General features: G+C 32.9%; 1 pseudogene; it reads left to right on the top strand.

The window, feature by feature from the left end:
• The first annotated feature begins 14,872 nt into the window (after positions 1-14,872).
• On the top strand, positions 14,873-15,467 carry LOC129884266 (uncharacterized; annotated as a pseudogene).
• The last annotated feature ends 2,526 nt before the right edge of the window (positions 15,468-17,993 follow it).

The raw sequence follows: 17,993 nt of genomic DNA, 5'->3' as shown, positions 1-17,993 counted from the left end.
TGACTCCAAATGAAAGTTTATGAAGCAAATGCATATGTTTAAGGGAGTCCTGTGAAATGATTGAATGATGATGAAAGGGCTTCTTAGCCAAAGTAAGGTTTCTATGTAAAAGGACAATTCTCACATTGAATTAAATAAAATGTTTAAGGTTATGATATGACATGTTTGACCTCCCTATAGGCCGTCAATGCTTTTGAACATTTTTCCAAAATAAAAGATCCGATTAGCATGGTACCCGGAATGCCATCACTGATTGTAGACCTAATTTTCTTATAAATCAAGGTTCTTTAGTAGAATGGTAAATAGGGCATAGTAGTCATGATGATATGATAAACCAAAGGTTTTAATGAGCTATTCCACCGATGATGATTTGATGTCTAAAGTTATACAATGCTTATGTTATTATGATATTTAAAAGTTATTCCATGGGATTTGACCTAGCACTGAATGTAGCATGTAGATGGGGACTCGACCTAAGGGGTCCTTAAGTAAAGTCTCATGTTGCATTAACTATGTGCCACCATAGGATCCCTTGTAGGCTAGGCCTTTGTAGCCACCAAATGTTAAATAAATGAATGTAATCTGAATGGAGTTCTACCTGGCAAGTAGTCTCCCTGTGCCAACGTAGGGGCTTATGTTGGATTCAATGTAATAGCTTGCATGGTCTTAAATGTAGGTTATGGTCACTTCCCCACAAAAATGAATATTTTAAGGTTTCATATGATGATGTCTAATGCATGTATTCACTTATGCATATTGATTTCTCATGTCTCTCTTGTGTTCTTCATTTTATAACATACTCACATACTTAGTACATTCAAAGTACTAACGCATACTTTTGCCTACATGATATCACCATGTAGGAACCAACGTCACTCCTCGACCCCCTCCACGTGGCTAGCTCAAGTTAGTTTGAAGATTTCTTGTGGTGAGTTCCCATATTTCGGGAACAACATCCTTTTTATTCTAAGCTTATATTATGTAGAATAGTAAGACTTTTATTAAGGTATTTCTTGATACTTATTTTGAGGGTGAGCTACGGACATGTCTTAGCCCCCGCCAAGTCTATTAGTAGAGGTATGTTTGGACACAAATGGAAAAAATGTTTTTATTTCTGATTATTATTGTTTATCGTTACCAATGAGATGCTTAATGAATGCTAAGAGACTTGGGTGAGGTACCTCCGGGTGTCTCATTCGCCGTGTCACGTCTAGGCCCTAGGCTTGGGTCATGACACCTCACCTCACCCCATTACCCCTATATATACTCCACAATCATCCACTCTCACCCTCATATATTCTCCCACTCCTACACCTATATACTACAAACACACCCACAAAAATAGAAAGAAGAGAAGGAAGAGGATCCCCACAAAAATATTCTGCACAAAAGAGAAAAAAAGAGATCACAACATACACACAAAAAAAAGGAAAGAAAGGAGAAAGAAAAAAAGGAACTACATATTCATATCTTTTCTTCTTTTCTCATTACTTCCATGTAAACACTATACATATACCAACACATACAACCTATAAAAATATTCGTGGGTGTTCTAATCAAACTTTGGTCAGGATTTTGCGGTACTTAATTTCTTCATTTGAGGTTCAACTTTACCTTATCTCTTTAATTTATTTATGGAATTTATATGTTTTCTTATAGTTTTGTTTTTATTCATAATTTGATTGAAATGAATATTTGTTTAAGTGTTATATTTTTATTTAATGAATGAAGATTGCTTTAATAAGTGATTATTCTTGTTTATTTATTTTTACTCGTTAGTTGTTATCTCTTAAAATGAATGGTTCATTGATGTGTTCTTGTCTTGATTTGGATGTCAATAATGATAAAGTAGGGATTATTAGGCTCAAAGAAATTATTTTCATTTTTATTTTATCAAACAAAAAAAATGAGATTTGTTTTAGCAAGTTAGAAAAAAATTACAGTATGTGTATGCTTAATTTTGGTGTTAACTTCGAGAGTAATAAAAATAAAAGGATATTGGAAATGATTCTAAAAAAATTATATTTTATCCTAAAATTTTAGATTTACTTTATTTGATTTTCTATATAAGGGATGAATATTTTTTTTTAATGTTAGACGAAGTTTCAAGCACATTAAAAATATATGTTTCGATTAGAATGCAGTTGCGCATCTTTTTTGAGACGGTTAAAAGAAATTCAAGGATGCGGTGACGCACTTTGTCCAATAATTGACTTTCCCTATTGCTCTAATAATTGTTACAAATAGGAACAAAGGAAGAAAAGAATTTAAAAAAACTTTCATGTAAATACACAGTATAATTACACCCAATTCCTTGCCCTCCATTGGGAATTGAAGAGAGTAATTACTCTCCTCCAATTACACTCAATTCTTCTCTTGCCAAGAAATTACTTGGCCTACCAAACATGTCAAAGAGTGCAATTATACTCAAGTACACCAATTTCCAATTTTATTGTGACTTTCCAAACAAACCCTAACTAAATTTGTGAGCCGATGCACACCCATTAAGAAAAAGAGTTTAGAACATCCATTTAACATCACTTTTCACTTTACCCTTTAGTTATTCTAGAAATAATTCAAAGTAAAATAATTAATATGAACAATTAACTTCCTTGAACTTATCACCTAGAAAATGTAAATGAAGGGAAATAAAAAATTCCAACAACTCTCTTGAATATTGAACAGTTAGATTATTTTGAATATTGAGAAAAAGGTTAAAAAATTTCAATTACTATGGACTAGAGGGAGTAATGGTTTGCACTTAATGATATAATCCCTATCGCGATTTATGTGATACCGTTTGACTTAATATACAATTTAAGAAAAAAGGAAGACATGAAATTAGTGTAGAACACTCCTTGACTATATGTCTGACCATAAATTACTTAAGGATAAAAGAGGATTTTTAAAAATTAAATTACTTTCAATTATAGAAATATGATATTCTTTTTAGGATAAACTAAAAAAGAAAAATATCAAATTTGAGACAAACTATATCATTTTAGTCCCGGAGCTGGGCCAATAAAGTGTTCGAAAACCATGTGAAATGAAGGTTCAAAACATACTAAAGACAAAATATATTAGATGAATTTGTTCCATGTGCCTAAATCTATGCCAACAAAGGTAGTGTAGTGTTGCCTTGCATAGGATGGTTGGTGTTTGTCATTGTTCTAACTATATTATATTAGTTCTTATTTTTGGTATTTATCATTATTTTCAACAATCTATCCTAGTATGTTTTTATTGTGTTTCGATTATCGTACTACTCTGTTGTTGATTTTTCTCCCTTTTGGTAGACTTTGCGTTTTTTTTTGTTATTTGCTATATGTTCTTCAATGTCTCCTTTTTCCTTGTATCTGAATTTGCTACACTTGAGCAGACGATATTTCAGAAATAATCTCTCTACCTTCACGAGCTAGTAAAAAGGTCTACGTACATTCTACATTTGTGAAATTCATTGGGTGGTATGTTGTTATGGTTTTTAAAACAAGAAAATAATTGGGTTCTTAAAAATTATTCATACCTATGAAGTGCTTTTTAAATATTGGGTTTTTTTCAAAGCTACTGGATTCCATCAAATTTGTAAGGGGATATTAGCACCTCTCTTGTTAGTAGGCAAAGTTACCTAATACGTGCATTCGTCAGAAGTATTAAATACTAAGTAGAAATAGTTTAAATTACGCCCAAATAAGCACTAGTAGGGGTGTACGTAAATTAAATTGGTTTGGATTTTTCAAATTAAAAATCAAATTAATTGTGTCGAATTGTTAAATCTATAAATCAAACAAGACCAACAATGTAATGACCCATTAGGTCATTTTGAGAATGAACCCTCCTCCTTTCATACGAGACCCTTCCCGTAAAATTTTAATGGGTTATTTGGACTATTCGATAACTTTGGTTAATTAGTTGAGAGATAATTTTAGAGGATTAATTTAATTGATGAGCTAAAGTGTTAATTTATTTAATACCCTATACCACTTTTCTTATATTTATTAAAATAGGTTAGTAAGGTTTGTAAATTTTAATACATAATTAGTTTGGAAAAGGAAAAAGAATAATAATAAAAGAAAAGAAAAAAAAATTATATATATATATATATATATATAATCTGATGGCTTAATGCCATCAGATGTAACGATACGCCGACGAAAAGAAAAAAAAATTGGAAAGAAAAAAATACGGAGGAAGAAAGAAAAGAAAGGGGAAAAGAAAAATAAAGGAGAAGAGAAAAATAGGAATTTTCATTCCAAAGCATCAAGGTAATTATTCTCATCCTTTCCATTAAATTTTTATGTGATTATGAACATATTTTTAGGGTATATTGGTGGAGAAATAATGCTGAAATAAGAAAATATGATCCTAAGGTTCTTCATATAAAATCTTGATTTGGGGGTCGAATAACGATCCGTTTTAGCTTAAATTTGACATGTGTGTTTATTTTATCATGAGTGAACATAATCGGAAAGAAAATTTCAGATTTGACTTCAATGACATAGAATGAGTTAGTTCCCAAATTTTAATATATTGAGATAGATAATTAAATATTAGGTATATTATATTTTATGAATTCCATTAAATTTATGATATTGGGAAAATTAGAACCTAACCCTAGGCTTAAAATTTAAAAATATGAGAGTTGACATGTTATTTGACATCAACATTAGGAACTTGATTATAGATTTGGATAGGTTTTGGGTCTAGGCTAGACATATAATAATATGAGTGTTGTTAGTTTCGAAATCTTATTATGGTTATTTATTTGACTAGATTACATTGATTTGGAGACCCAACGAAAAGGGAAGGCTCAAGTACCGGTGTAATTGCTTGATTAATTAAGGCAAGTGAATTTCTAAACCTCAGTTTAAGCTTATAGATGCTTGTATTTTCCGTGTCATGTATACTAGGGAGTAATGAGAATTGGACAGAGTTATTGACTATATGATTGGCCTTTAAAAATGAAGATGAGGGGTATAAAATGGTGATCTAATGACATATATTGGTGGAATTGATATGTTGTGATTGTGGATTTATTTTGGACATGTGAAATGACTATGTTGATATGAGATAGGAAAAATTATTATTGTTGTTGTCATATTATTATCGTGAATTATATGAACATGAATTGATTACATTGGTTTTGACATATGGTGTTAAGATTGATAATGATACGAAATAAAGGGGTCGGGCGACACGCTCCGTGGTAGGTATTACGAAACAAAGGGGTCGGGCCACACGCTCTGTGGCAGGTATTATGAAATAAAGGGGTCGGGCCACACGCTCCGTGGCAGGATATATATATTGAGGGGATGGGCCACACGCTCCGTGGCAGGTTACATGGACAGAAATGTCCCCCATGGGTTCCGGACTGTGATTCAGCGGATGTGTACCGATAGGACAGACATGCATCATTTCATTGCACTGCATTGCACCTTTCTAATATTTGTGAATTTGTGTTTACCCCCATATTGCTCTGTGTGTGCTGAACTTGACTTGGTATGATTCATTGACGAGACTATTGATGAGTATTTGTGGACTGTATTACTATTGTTATTGTACAAGTGGAGAGTTGGGCCGATTTTATGCAGGTTGTAGTTAAGGAGGTTCGGTTGGGAGGACAGGAGTACTTGTATCTATTAAGCTTTGCTTAGTTTTAGCTATCCACTTGCTGAGTACCGTATTGTTTGGTACTCACCCCTTGCTTCCACACTTGTGTAGGTTGTGAGTCCGGACCTGCTTGATCTCCTTCTATTTTCTACTACATCCGAGGCTATTATTCCGAGTGTTGAGGTAGTTGTTATATCTATCCAGCGAACACCTCTTACTCTTTTATTATGTTTTAGTCCTATTCTAGAGACAAAGACATTGTGACTGTATTCTTTTTCGTACTTCAGTAACGTATTAGTGGCTTGTACACGTGACAACCAGTCGTGCGAGATTTTGAGATTATTTATTTATTTTTGACTAAGTTAAACCTTGTTTCATCTCAATTACTTTTGCATTTACTTTTCATTGAGTTTTAGGATGATTTATCTCGATAGGTTAAGATGAGTGCCATCACACCTGAATTCGGGTCGTGACAAAATGGTATCAGAGCCCAGGTTCATAGGTCTCACGTGTATACAAGCCAAGTTTAAGTAGAGTCTTGTAGATCGGTATGGAGACGTCTGTACTTATCTTCGAGAGGCTATGAGGACTTTTAGGAAATATCTTCACCTTTTGATTCTCTATCGTGCGTCCTTGATCCGATCTATTTTCTATTGCCTCAGTCCATTCTCTCACATATAGTGATGACTCTTTCCTGATTCTGTGTGCGTGTAGTTGAAATATCATCATATAGTCTAGATTTAATTTGGAGGTGGAAGTAATAAACTTATGAAAAGGGTGTATGGTGAGACTTGTAATGCACGACGATTTTAAAGAAGTAAGTAAGGTTATGGTTCAATAATGTACTTTGAGGATATGGTGTAGGAAGAGGAACAATGGTTTAGAGAATTATATGAACGTCTTATATTTCTGGATAGTTGTTAAGCATCGAGAATGATGCTTGTTTAGCCTACCCGATGTTTGAAGTGGTTCTATAATTGATAATGGTATAATTAGGGGAATCACTATGTTGTGAGCATTGTGCCCTCGGAGACTACAAACCGTGAAGTTCGACATGAAAGAATGAGTTACATAGTGTGTGATGAGGATGATTTTGCGCCAATCGAGTTCAGAATTTCTATAGTGATTTGATAGGGTGGATGTATATCAGGAAGGGTTATTATAAGTCTACTACTGCGGTATTTGCGATTATTTGGTTAGGATTATAGGTTGTGTTGCTTCTGCTATTAACCTTACCTACAAAAGGGTGATATCAATTTTGACTGGAGACTGAAATGCATTGGTAATGTATGACAGTTACGTTATGGATAGGAAGATGTAGACTATGTAGGTATGATCTTTAAGGTTGGTATGATGTATTTTAGTGGTGGATCTATCAAAGTTTCACGGTGTGGTACTATTGGTATACAAAAACAAATACATCGATTATCAAGTGTGATTACTAAATACTTAAGGGGTTATCAGTTTTATCATCTTCTCATATGATGAGATTTGATGTTGCATTCACATTTGAAAAACAACCCAACTAGTTTGTTACTAGGGACGCTTGGGGTAAGCATTATTTATAAGAAAGATCTAGGTGGTGGATTTTGGGTATGATTAATACGTTTAGGTTGTGAAGTGTATCCCTAGAATTCTAACTGAGGACTTATAACTTAACCGTAAACTCCAAGGGAGTGGATCGATATCAGAATGATAAGCTTATGGATAAAGAAAGTAGCAGTGAGTATACTTGTGTGAATGCAATTAAGAATTTTTAGTGAGAGTGCGCATAAAATTGGGTTATTCCATTGGATTTGGTTGGTATAACTGGGTTTAAGGTGTTTTGTCGATTGATAAGGTTGACTTCGAGATGATGGTAATAGTTATTGAGCATAATGGTAATAAGAATTTGTGATGGATTATGATCAGGACATAACCATACTTTAAGGATTTTGGGTTAAATAGATTCAATATAATAATAATGACTTGCAGATATCTAAATTGCGATTTTCTACTATTTGGTGAGTGGCGTGGTTGTATGGAAAGTCGTAGAATGTGTTGAGACACCGCTCGAATAGAATTGAAAGAATCTAGATTCATAAATGAAAATAATTAGTAAAATGTAGTTTAACCTTTAAAACAAGGCGAGAACAATTACATTTACTCTGGTTGTAAGGGCCGAATGTATCTTCAGAGAAAGTGGAGAATTAAATTTAGTGAGACGTGATTCTGTTTATTTTGCTCTGTTTATGGTGGCAGTGTTATGTGTTATTCATATGGGTTAATGATTATTGGATAAGATTTGAGAAATAACTCTATAGGCGTTTGACTCAAGTGTGGTAATAAGTTCTTTTGTGGTTTCGAGTTTGATAACTGGTATAATTAAATTTTAATGAAGGATACAATAAGATTAATGGAGAGGTGATCAATGATAGCTAAGATGCGTGAATTTATAAAGATCTTCAATGTATGAGCTAATGTTGATAGATAATGGGATTGGATTACATCGATGAAATTCGAAATTCAAGTTGTTCATTTTAAGTCTACATTATGGCGGTAGGTTTCGTCAAAGTATAGATCGGCAAGATGAAAATTGATCGATCACATAGGGTATTGAGCAGTTGAAAGAACTTGTGCAGGGTTTGGATTGCAGAGTTTATTGCTTTTGATCATTAAAAGGCCTAAGAAAGGACTTCACTTAAAGTTTTGATTCAAAAGAATAAGGTTGGTAAATGAGTTAGCAAAAGGAATAAGAGTCTGGTATATTAAATAGTTCAAGGTATTTGTAATTTGCTTCATGGAAAACATCTAAGAAATGATAAGAAATAAGACACCATGTTTAGATCCTTAGTTCAAAGTTGAAGATTGTACGAATTTTCGCCCTTGTTTTCAGATATGACTATACAATGTCAATTGGTCCGACACAGACTTATGAGAGATGTAACCACGACTTTTTGAAGGTTTGTTTTTGGTTTGAATGACAAATAGTAAGGTGTCGAAGATTATGTGTTTTATGTAAGGTTAGACTCTCAAATTATGGTAGGTGACTTATAGATGCACTACAAGATGGGATATAGTTCTTCATGGTTATTAAGGATATCAAATTGGATTGATACTACTCTGTTGATGGGTTATACGAACTATTGTGATGCGTTACATAGGCACTAGAGGGTAAATAGAGGCTATGTGCTCATATTATATAGGATTATTCAGGTGACCAAGAACTTCTATAAGTTTTGGTATAGAGAACAGACTGGTTATGTGATGAAAGATTGTCCTGATGGTTATGATGAGGTTTAGAGGATTTCGATTAAGGTTTAGTTCATGGGTTAATCTGTGACATCTAAATTATCCCTAATTTATAGATTTGCCAAAGTTTGATTCGAAAGTTCAGTTCTTAGAAGTTGATCTTGATGGAATAGTCTTAATGAGGAGCTCACTTGAAGGAATGAAAAACTGACTTTTGAAGATTATAACTCAGGCTTTTGGTAAAGTTGATTATTCTCCTTTCTCCTTCTTTATGTTTGAGGACGAATATAATTTTTAGTGGTGGATAATGTAATGACCCATTAGGTCATTTTGAGAATGAACCCTCCTCCTTTCATACGAGACCCTTCCCGTAAAATTTTAATGGGTTATTTGGACTATTCGATAACTTTGGTTAATTAGTTGAGAGATAATTTTAGAGGATTAATTTAATTGATGGGCTAAAGTGTTAATTTATTTAATACCCTATACCACTTTTCTTATATTTATTAAAATATGTTAGTAGGGTTTGTAAATTTTAATACATAATTAGTTTGGAAAAGGAAAAAGAATAATAATAAAAGAAAAGAAAAAAAATTATATATATATATATATATATATATATATATATAATCTGATGGCTTAATTCCATCAGATGTAACGATACGCCGACGAAAAGAAAAAAAAATTGGAAAGAAAAAAATACGGAGGAAGAAAGAAAAGAAAGGGGAAAAGAAAAATAAAGGAGAAGAGAAAATAGGAATTTTCATTCCAAAACATCAAGGTAATTATTCTCATCCTTTTCATTAAATTTTTATGTGATTATGAACATATTTTTAGGGTATATTGGGGGAGAAATAATGCTGAAATAAGAAAATATGATCCTAAGGTTCTTCATATAAAATCTTGATTTGGGGTCGAATAACGATCCGTTTTAGCTGAAATTTGACATGTGTGTTTATTTTATCATGAGTGAACATAATCGGAAAGAAAATTTCAGATTTGACTTCAATGACATAGAATGAGTTAGTTCCCGAATTTTAATATATTGAGATAGATAATTAAATATTAGGTATATTATATTTTATGAATTCCATTAAATTTATGATATTGGGAAAATTAGAACCTAACCCTAGGCTTAAAATTTAAAAATATGAGAGTTGACATGTTATTTAACATCAACATTAGGAACTTGATTATAGATTTGGATAGGTTTTGGGTCTAGGCTAGACATATAATAATATGGGTGTTGTTAATTTCGAAATCTTATTGTGGTTATTTATTTGACTAGATTACATTGATTTGGAGACCCAACGAAAAGGGAAGGCTCAAGTACCGGTGTAATTGCTTGATTAATTAAGGCAAGTGAATTTCTAAACCTCAGTTTAAGCTTATAGATGCTTGTATTTTCCGTGTCATGTATACTAGGGAGTAATGAGAATTGGACAGAGTTATTGACTATATGATTGGCCTTTAAAAATGAAGATGAGGGGTATAAAATGGTGATCTAATGACATATATTGGTGGAATTGATATGTTGTGATTGTGGATTTATTTTGGACATGTGAAATGACTATGTTGATATGAGATAGGAAAAATTATTATTGTTGTTGTCATATTATTATCGTGAATTATATGAACATGAATTGATTACATTGGTTTTGACATATGGTGTTAATATTGATAATGATACGAAACAAAGGGGTCGGGCCACACGCTCCGTGGTAGGTATTACGAAACAAAGGGGTCGGGCCACACGCTCCTTGGCAGGTATTATGAAATAAAGGGGTCGGGCCACATGCTCCGTGGTAGGATATATATATTTAGGGGACGGGCCACACGCTTCGTGGCAGGTTATATGGACAGAAATTTCCCCCATGGGTTCCGGACTGTGATTCAGCGGATGTGTACCGATAGGACAGTCATGCATCATTTCATTGCACTGCATTGCACCTTTCTGATATTTGTGAATTTGTGTTTACCCCCATATTACTCTGTGTGTGCTGAACTTGACTTGGTATGATTCATTGATGAGACTATTGATGAGTATTTGTGGACTGTATTACTGTTGTTATTGTACAAGTGGAGAGTTGGCCGATTTTATGCAGGTTGTAGTTAAGGAGGTTCGGTTGGGAGGACAGGAGTACTTGTATCTAGTAAGCTTTGCTTAGTTTTAGCTATCCACTTGCTGAGTACCGTATTGTTTGGTACTCACCCCTTGCTTCCACACTTGTGTAGGTTGTGAGCCCGGACCTGCTTGATCTCCTTCTATTTTCTACTACATCCGAGGCTATCATTCCGAGTGTTGAGGTAGTTGTTATATCCATCCAACGAACACCTCTTACTCTTTTATTATGTTTTAGTCCTATTGTAGAGACAAAGACATTGCGACTATATTCTCTTTCGTACTTCAGTAACGTATTAGTGGCTTGTACACGTGACAACCAGTAATGGGAGATTTTGAGATTATTTATTTATTTTTGACTAAGTTAAACCTTGTTTCATCTCAATTACTTTCGCATTTACTTTTCGTTGAGTTTTAGGCTGACTTATCTCGGTGGGTTGAGATGAGTGCCATCACACCTGAATTCGGGTCGTGACAAACAAAAGTTGGGGTTTTCAATCTCGTTTTTTTTGATTTTCTTGTTATAGTGAAGTCTTCATACAAAACATATAACTTCTGCTTAAAATATTTCTTTAGTCCCAGTAAATTAAATTTAACTATCTAAAGTATTTTTTGTTAAAAAAACACAAAATGTAAGATGATTAATGACATTGTATAAAAATATTTAGCAAGAAAGATAATGGAATTGCATAAAATAAATGTTGCAATTAATAAGTCACAATGAAAATGATTATAATCTAAAAGTACTAAGTCATGCTAAAATAAGTACGGCTAATAAGTATTTATTATATGACTAAATATTCAAAAAATAAATAAATTACATTAAGTCATGTATTTTCATTATATAAATCAATACAAAAATAAAGAATAGACACCCAAAATTGTTGTTATTGCTAGTGTTAAATAGAATTTCTTTTGTTAGCATTAACATTGATTTGGACTTTATTTGAGTTACTAGAATCTGTGTGCTATAAAACCTAATGGACTATTGAAAATTTTAGTCAAAACTTGAAATAATATATTAACAGATAATTCGCAAAAACATTTAATGAAATATTTAAAAATTACATTACAATATTTTTTTTAAAAAAAAATTGTATACATGTAATGTCAGGTTGGTTTGGTTCTGTTTGAATTTTTAAAATTAAAATCAAACTAAATCAATTATGATCAAGTTTTTTTAATACTAAATCTAACCAAATCACTAGTTGATTTATTTTCTCCATTGAACCAAATTATCGATTTGGTATGGTTTATCTGTAACACCCCTGGTGTTTAAGGTTGTCCTTTGACCCGTATCCGTATGGAAGTCTTACAAGCCTAAATTTGAGAGTTTTTTATTGTATCAGCTCGTGTTCACGTTAAATTAGTGTTATAGGTGTTGGGATATACTATTAACCATGTATCTAAGTTATAGTATTTTATTTAAATCCTCTGTAAAGACTTTTTATTTTATTTTATTTTATATATTATAATAAAGTCTTTATTTAAAGAGATTGTTGTGAATATATGTGTCTCCATTGCTTGTATAGTAGACGATTCTGTGTATGGGGTATTTTAACTCATACACGGAAGATTAAAATTATCGGTTCATATAAGTTATAAATTAAAGGTTCACAGTCAAAGATGAAGTAAGACAAACATCTTGATCGTTGTAGCACAAGATTAATATAATTTGATCTTAATTATGAGAATGGTTAAATTCCAACTTCTTGTGTTAGTACATTTTGTATGTATTGAACGAACCAATTAGAGATATTTATTTATGTTCTGAATATTTATAAATAAATTCTCTAGTCTATTACATGGACTTATACTCTTAATCTTGATATAATTATTATGATCTATGATATTTGTTTTATTATTTTGATCTGTTAAAAGGTGAGACTTTTTAATGAGTCAATATATTCCTAATGGATTGGATAATTACAAATGACATTAGTGAAATAATAATTAGTTGATAGAACCGTGTCTCGGCCTCGAGATAGAAGACACCCTTTTATGGTTACTTATATGTTTTCACGTGAAACCCTGCAGGTGTATTTTTAATTCGACATGTGAAATAAATTGAGTATAAAGATAAAGGATTATTTTAGTCAATAAATTAATTTTTTTAGAAGATTTAATTAAATTGATTGGTGTCGGTAATTCTAACACGGGGGGTTAAATAAGATGTAATGGTAGATTTCAAAAATTAAATCGAGGAGTACAATTATAGATTTTTAGTGGAATAATTTGTAATTTATTACGATATAGTTAATTCTTTCTTTCGTGAATTAATATTATAATTGAAAGCCTTAGTTAATAAGTCTGGGGTCCCTATTGTGGCTGTCTGATTGATCAAGTTGGGAAAATTAAAAAAAAGGATCATTATGAGATAAATATATTTTTATTTTTCTAATACAAGAGTAAATCGTTTTTGATTTTTTGAATTATTTAATAATTTTTAAAAAAGAAAAAAATGTTTTATCACCTTAAAAGGAAAAGGAAGAAAATATTCAGTTATTAAGGGTGTTAATTGTTGATTATGGTTGTTAATGATTTTTAATAGCTTTGATGGTCTTTAATGGTTTTAATGGCTAATTATTCTTCTTAATTGGATTTTAATGGTTGTTGAAAACATTTTTTCATCTTGAGCCTTTCCCGTATTGATGATTAGTATAAATAGGGGTGGTCGTTCTTCTAGAAGATCATCACTTTTTGAACACATTCTTTCCCACACAAGAATAGATAAAAAGAATCAGTCAGGAAACTGTAGAAGATTGCAACTCTGGATTCTTGTGTTTCTGACGAACTTTGTGAAAGCTTCAAGAGGTTAGTCTTCCAAGTTTACTGTTTTGATTTACGTTATCATGTTATCATGTAAGTTTAAGATCCAATGATGTACTTCCGCTGCGTGTATGTTTTTATACTCTAACAATTGATACATATGTTCTATAAATTGTAATTTGGTTCTTGGATTCATTTTCATTACAAGAGAGTGGCCTGCTAACTCATATTTAAGGTTTGTTGTTTGTTGTTGGATTGAATAGTCTAGATATGTTATTGTGAATTGAGGAAAGATTTGCCATGAATTTTAATTCTGCCCTACCATTGTTGCTACACTGATATTATAACAAGTTTTGTAGTGATAAGGTACTTTTGTTTGAGATTATAGTTTTTTCCTAAAACTTAGATTTACCAATAAGTATATAAATAGTTTTTTATGATTGAGGGTAAATCTGTCTGGTTTTTGAGAAATCACTCAACTACATTTGTTTTTAATATGCTACAACCAGTAGCATAGTGGTTAGGCCATGTTGTATACACTGCTTGTTTGACCCTCACATTAAATCTTGTCGATAATTGTCAAATTGGCCGGAATTGGAGTTTTTCAATTTTTGACAAACTCCGATTGACCTTATGTTTGGCCATTTGGAGTCATTTTGATGGTTTTTTGGCAGTTTTCTGTTAGCTGAAATTTTAAAAAAATCTGAAAAATTATTTTTTGAAGTCTTGTAACATAAGGGTTCATTTCTTATGGTTTTAAATCATTATTACAGTAAATATATGAGTTAATATGTTAACATTTTTCCTCTTCCCCATAGGATAAACTTGTGTATTCTAAACAATTATTGTTATCTTTTGATATGATGACTTGTTTCAACTTACCAGCTAAGTGACTTGTTGAATCACCAATCAAAGGATTGTGTATATGTGACTAAACTAAAAATATTACCCTCTAACTAAGTTGGACATGTTTCTGTTTTATGTGATCATACACTTGAACATGCTCATATATTTGCTGGAATGGTTAAGGTTCACTAACGACTCTAACCATTCATATGCATGATTATATGTGTCTTGTTGTTTTAATTCACATGTATAACATATATCTAATGATCTGTTTATTTTTTTTCTCTCAGATTAACTATGTCTCATTTCATTCCCCTATCCTCTGTACTGAATCAAAATAAGCTAGAGGGTCCGAACTATGTTGATTGGAAACAAAATTTATATATAGTCCTGACTTCTAAGGGTTACAACTTTGAGCTTGAGGAATGTCCAATCAAACTAGCAGATCCTACTGAGGAAAAGATCCAAGCCTATACAAATGGGTCAAGGTTGATGAGATGGCAAGATGCTATATTTTTTCCTCAATGGAGAATGTCTTGCAGCATCAGCATCAGTCAATGACATCTCCTTACGACATGCTAGCATCTCTCAAGGAGATGTTTGGTGAGAAGACTCGTACTGCAAAGCAGACTGCCATAAAAGTCGTTTTAACCGTAAAAATGGTTGAAGGATCTTCTTTTATAGAACATGTGCTGAAGTTGATGAATCACTTGAATGAGCTGGAGATACTTGGTGCTAAGATTGATAAGGAATCTCAAGTTGCGATGATCGCTCAGACTTTGTTGGACAGTTTTCAACAATTTCACTTAAACTATAACATGAACAATATGGACTTTTCATTAGCGAAATTGTTGAATGAGCTAAGGCCGTAGAGACTATAATCACACACTAAGCTCCTATGGTATTTTTGGTCGACAAGGCTGGACCCTCCTCTTCTAAGCCAACATAATACCAGAAGAAGAAGAAAAAGCCCTGTAAGGCAGTGACTCCCGTAGGTGCTAAGGGAGGTGTGGAAAATCCAAAAGGCAAGTGCTTTCATTGTAAGCAGCTTGGATACCACAAAAAGCAATGCCCAGACTTTCTTGCTAAGATGAAAAACAAAGGTACTTTATTTTTAAATATCGTCGAAACCTGTTTAGTAATTGTTTACCTAATTATGGTCAGTGGATTTAGGAGACACTAATCATGTCTACACTTCTTTGCAGGGGTTTCAGGAAATGCGGCGACCAAGTTAGGATGAAATGTAATGTCCCTGAAGGTCATTTTTGAAAATTTTCATAAAAATATCATTTTACCCCTTATGGTAGTTTGTCCGAGTCATATTTGGTTGATATCTGATGTCGATTTTGTGATTTTCTTGAAAAGTTGATATTTTTGGTAAACTTTGGGTTTTAGAGGTTTAAAATGACTCAAAAGTGGTATTTGAGGTCATTCAGAGTTTTGAGTCTCAAAATAGAATTCCGTCAATTCCATCAGTTTTGGAATGTTGAAATTGGTGTAGGAGAGTTGATAGAATCATATTTGGGGTCATATCGTGGATTTGAATGGTTGAGTTGAAAATATTTGAGTTTTTGGCCAGATGTTTGACTTTGGTCAATATTTGGGGATTGGATACTCGGAATTGAATTCCAATGATTCTGTTAGATTTGGAGGGTTATTTTAGGCCTAGGGAGAGTTTCTGTGTATTTTTTAGAAGCTCTAAGGGCTTTTCGGTTATTTGAGGCATAAAATTGGTTTAGTTTCGACTTTTTGGTTTCTGGGTCAAGGAGGCATCAAAATCAAATTTCAATGGTTCCGTTGAGTCTAGAATGTCGAGTTTAGTAGGGTTACATATATGGTTTGTCTACATGAGATTCTAAATGAATCCTGAGGGTCAATTCAGAACTTTGAGACTTGGAGGATTTGATGGTTTTGTTGCAATAGATGCAAACCTTGCGATCACGAGAGGTAGGTCGCTTTCGCAACACTCGCTTAAGAGAGAAACCCTTCACTAAAGCGAAGGTCATGACATGTAAGGGACTCGCAAAAGCAACTGCTATAGCCGCTTTAGAAAAGAGCCGGGGGTCGCAAAAGCAACCCCATTCTCGCAAAAACGAGGGTCCTCTTAAGCGAACCCCTGTTGCTTGAGCGACATCTGAGAGGGTTTTTGATTGGGGTTTATGTTATTTTGTTCATTTTTGAACTTTGGAGCTCGGTAGAGGCGATTTAGAGACAGATATTTCATGGGATTTCATTGGGTAAGTTATTTTAACCCTACTTCGTCATTTTCCTTAGATTAATTAATGATTTTAACATGAATTTGAGGATTTCAATGGGTGAAAATGACTCCTTTTCAAGAACTTTGAGAAAATCTTTAATAATTGATTGTGACCTGATTTCAACCCCATTTTCAAGGCGATTTTTGCTATTGAGTTCCTAAGACTAAGAGGAACGATTTCATCCAAAAATTCCCATATTTAAACCCGTACTTTTCGAAGTCGTATTTTGAGACTTTGGCCCTTTTCCACCAAATTTTGCATCCTTGGGATCATTGGGTTTGGTTTCTTATTGTGAAACAATACTTGAATAGATTTATGGTGATTCGAAGTATAATCAAAACGGCAAGGCTAACGTGGATTGATTGATCGCGTCTTGGTTAAGTCAAGTGGACTCTTAAAACTTCGTGAATCTATTACAATTCTCGAATATCCCGTTGTATATGTGTTGGGGCATAATGGGGATGAGGTTACGGGTTTAATTATGATATGAACTAATCTAAAATGAATAGACGGGGTTAATAAAAGACGATGTGTGATATTGTTGAGTATTGGATATTACATATCATAATCTAGATATCTATGTGTATTTGATGAAATACTTAATAGTCTAATTGTGATTGCAGTTTGTCTGAATTTATAATTCCTCATTATTTGTGTGAGCATGCTATTTGCATTAGTTGTGAAACACTGTGATGAGAGGTATATGATTGTGAGACCGAAGTCTTTTCCAGTCAGGGATATGATATGGCTGAGGTTATTTCCAGTGAGAGATTGACAGGACAAGGTCATTTCTGGTGGAATTATATATCCGAGGTCATTTTTGGCAGGATTATATTGCTGAGGTCATTTTCAATGGGATTACTTTGCCAAGGTAATTTTCGATCATAGTTTATTATGTCGAGGTCTTTGCCGATAATTGCACACATGCATAATCATTGAGTATGCATATACATATTTTGCATATCTATGTTGACAGTTTGATGCCTATTTGTGACTTGTGAGTATTTGTACGATATATCTTGTGATAATTTAGCTGTGATCTAAACCTTACTAAACCTTTTAGCATGAATTGTTAGGTTGGGATGGATTTCTATGCAGGTTGTAGTCCGGAGGTTCGGTTGGATTGGAAAGGAGTTCGTGAATCCTTTTAGATTTACTTA

This window comes from Solanum dulcamara, chromosome 4, assembly GCF_947179165.1.
Source record: "Solanum dulcamara chromosome 4, daSolDulc1.2, whole genome shotgun sequence".
Classification (NCBI taxonomy): Eukaryota; Viridiplantae; Streptophyta; class Magnoliopsida; order Solanales; family Solanaceae; genus Solanum; species Solanum dulcamara.
The sequence above is the reverse complement of the archived record's forward strand: the minus strand, read 5'-3'. Positions and strand labels throughout refer to the sequence as shown.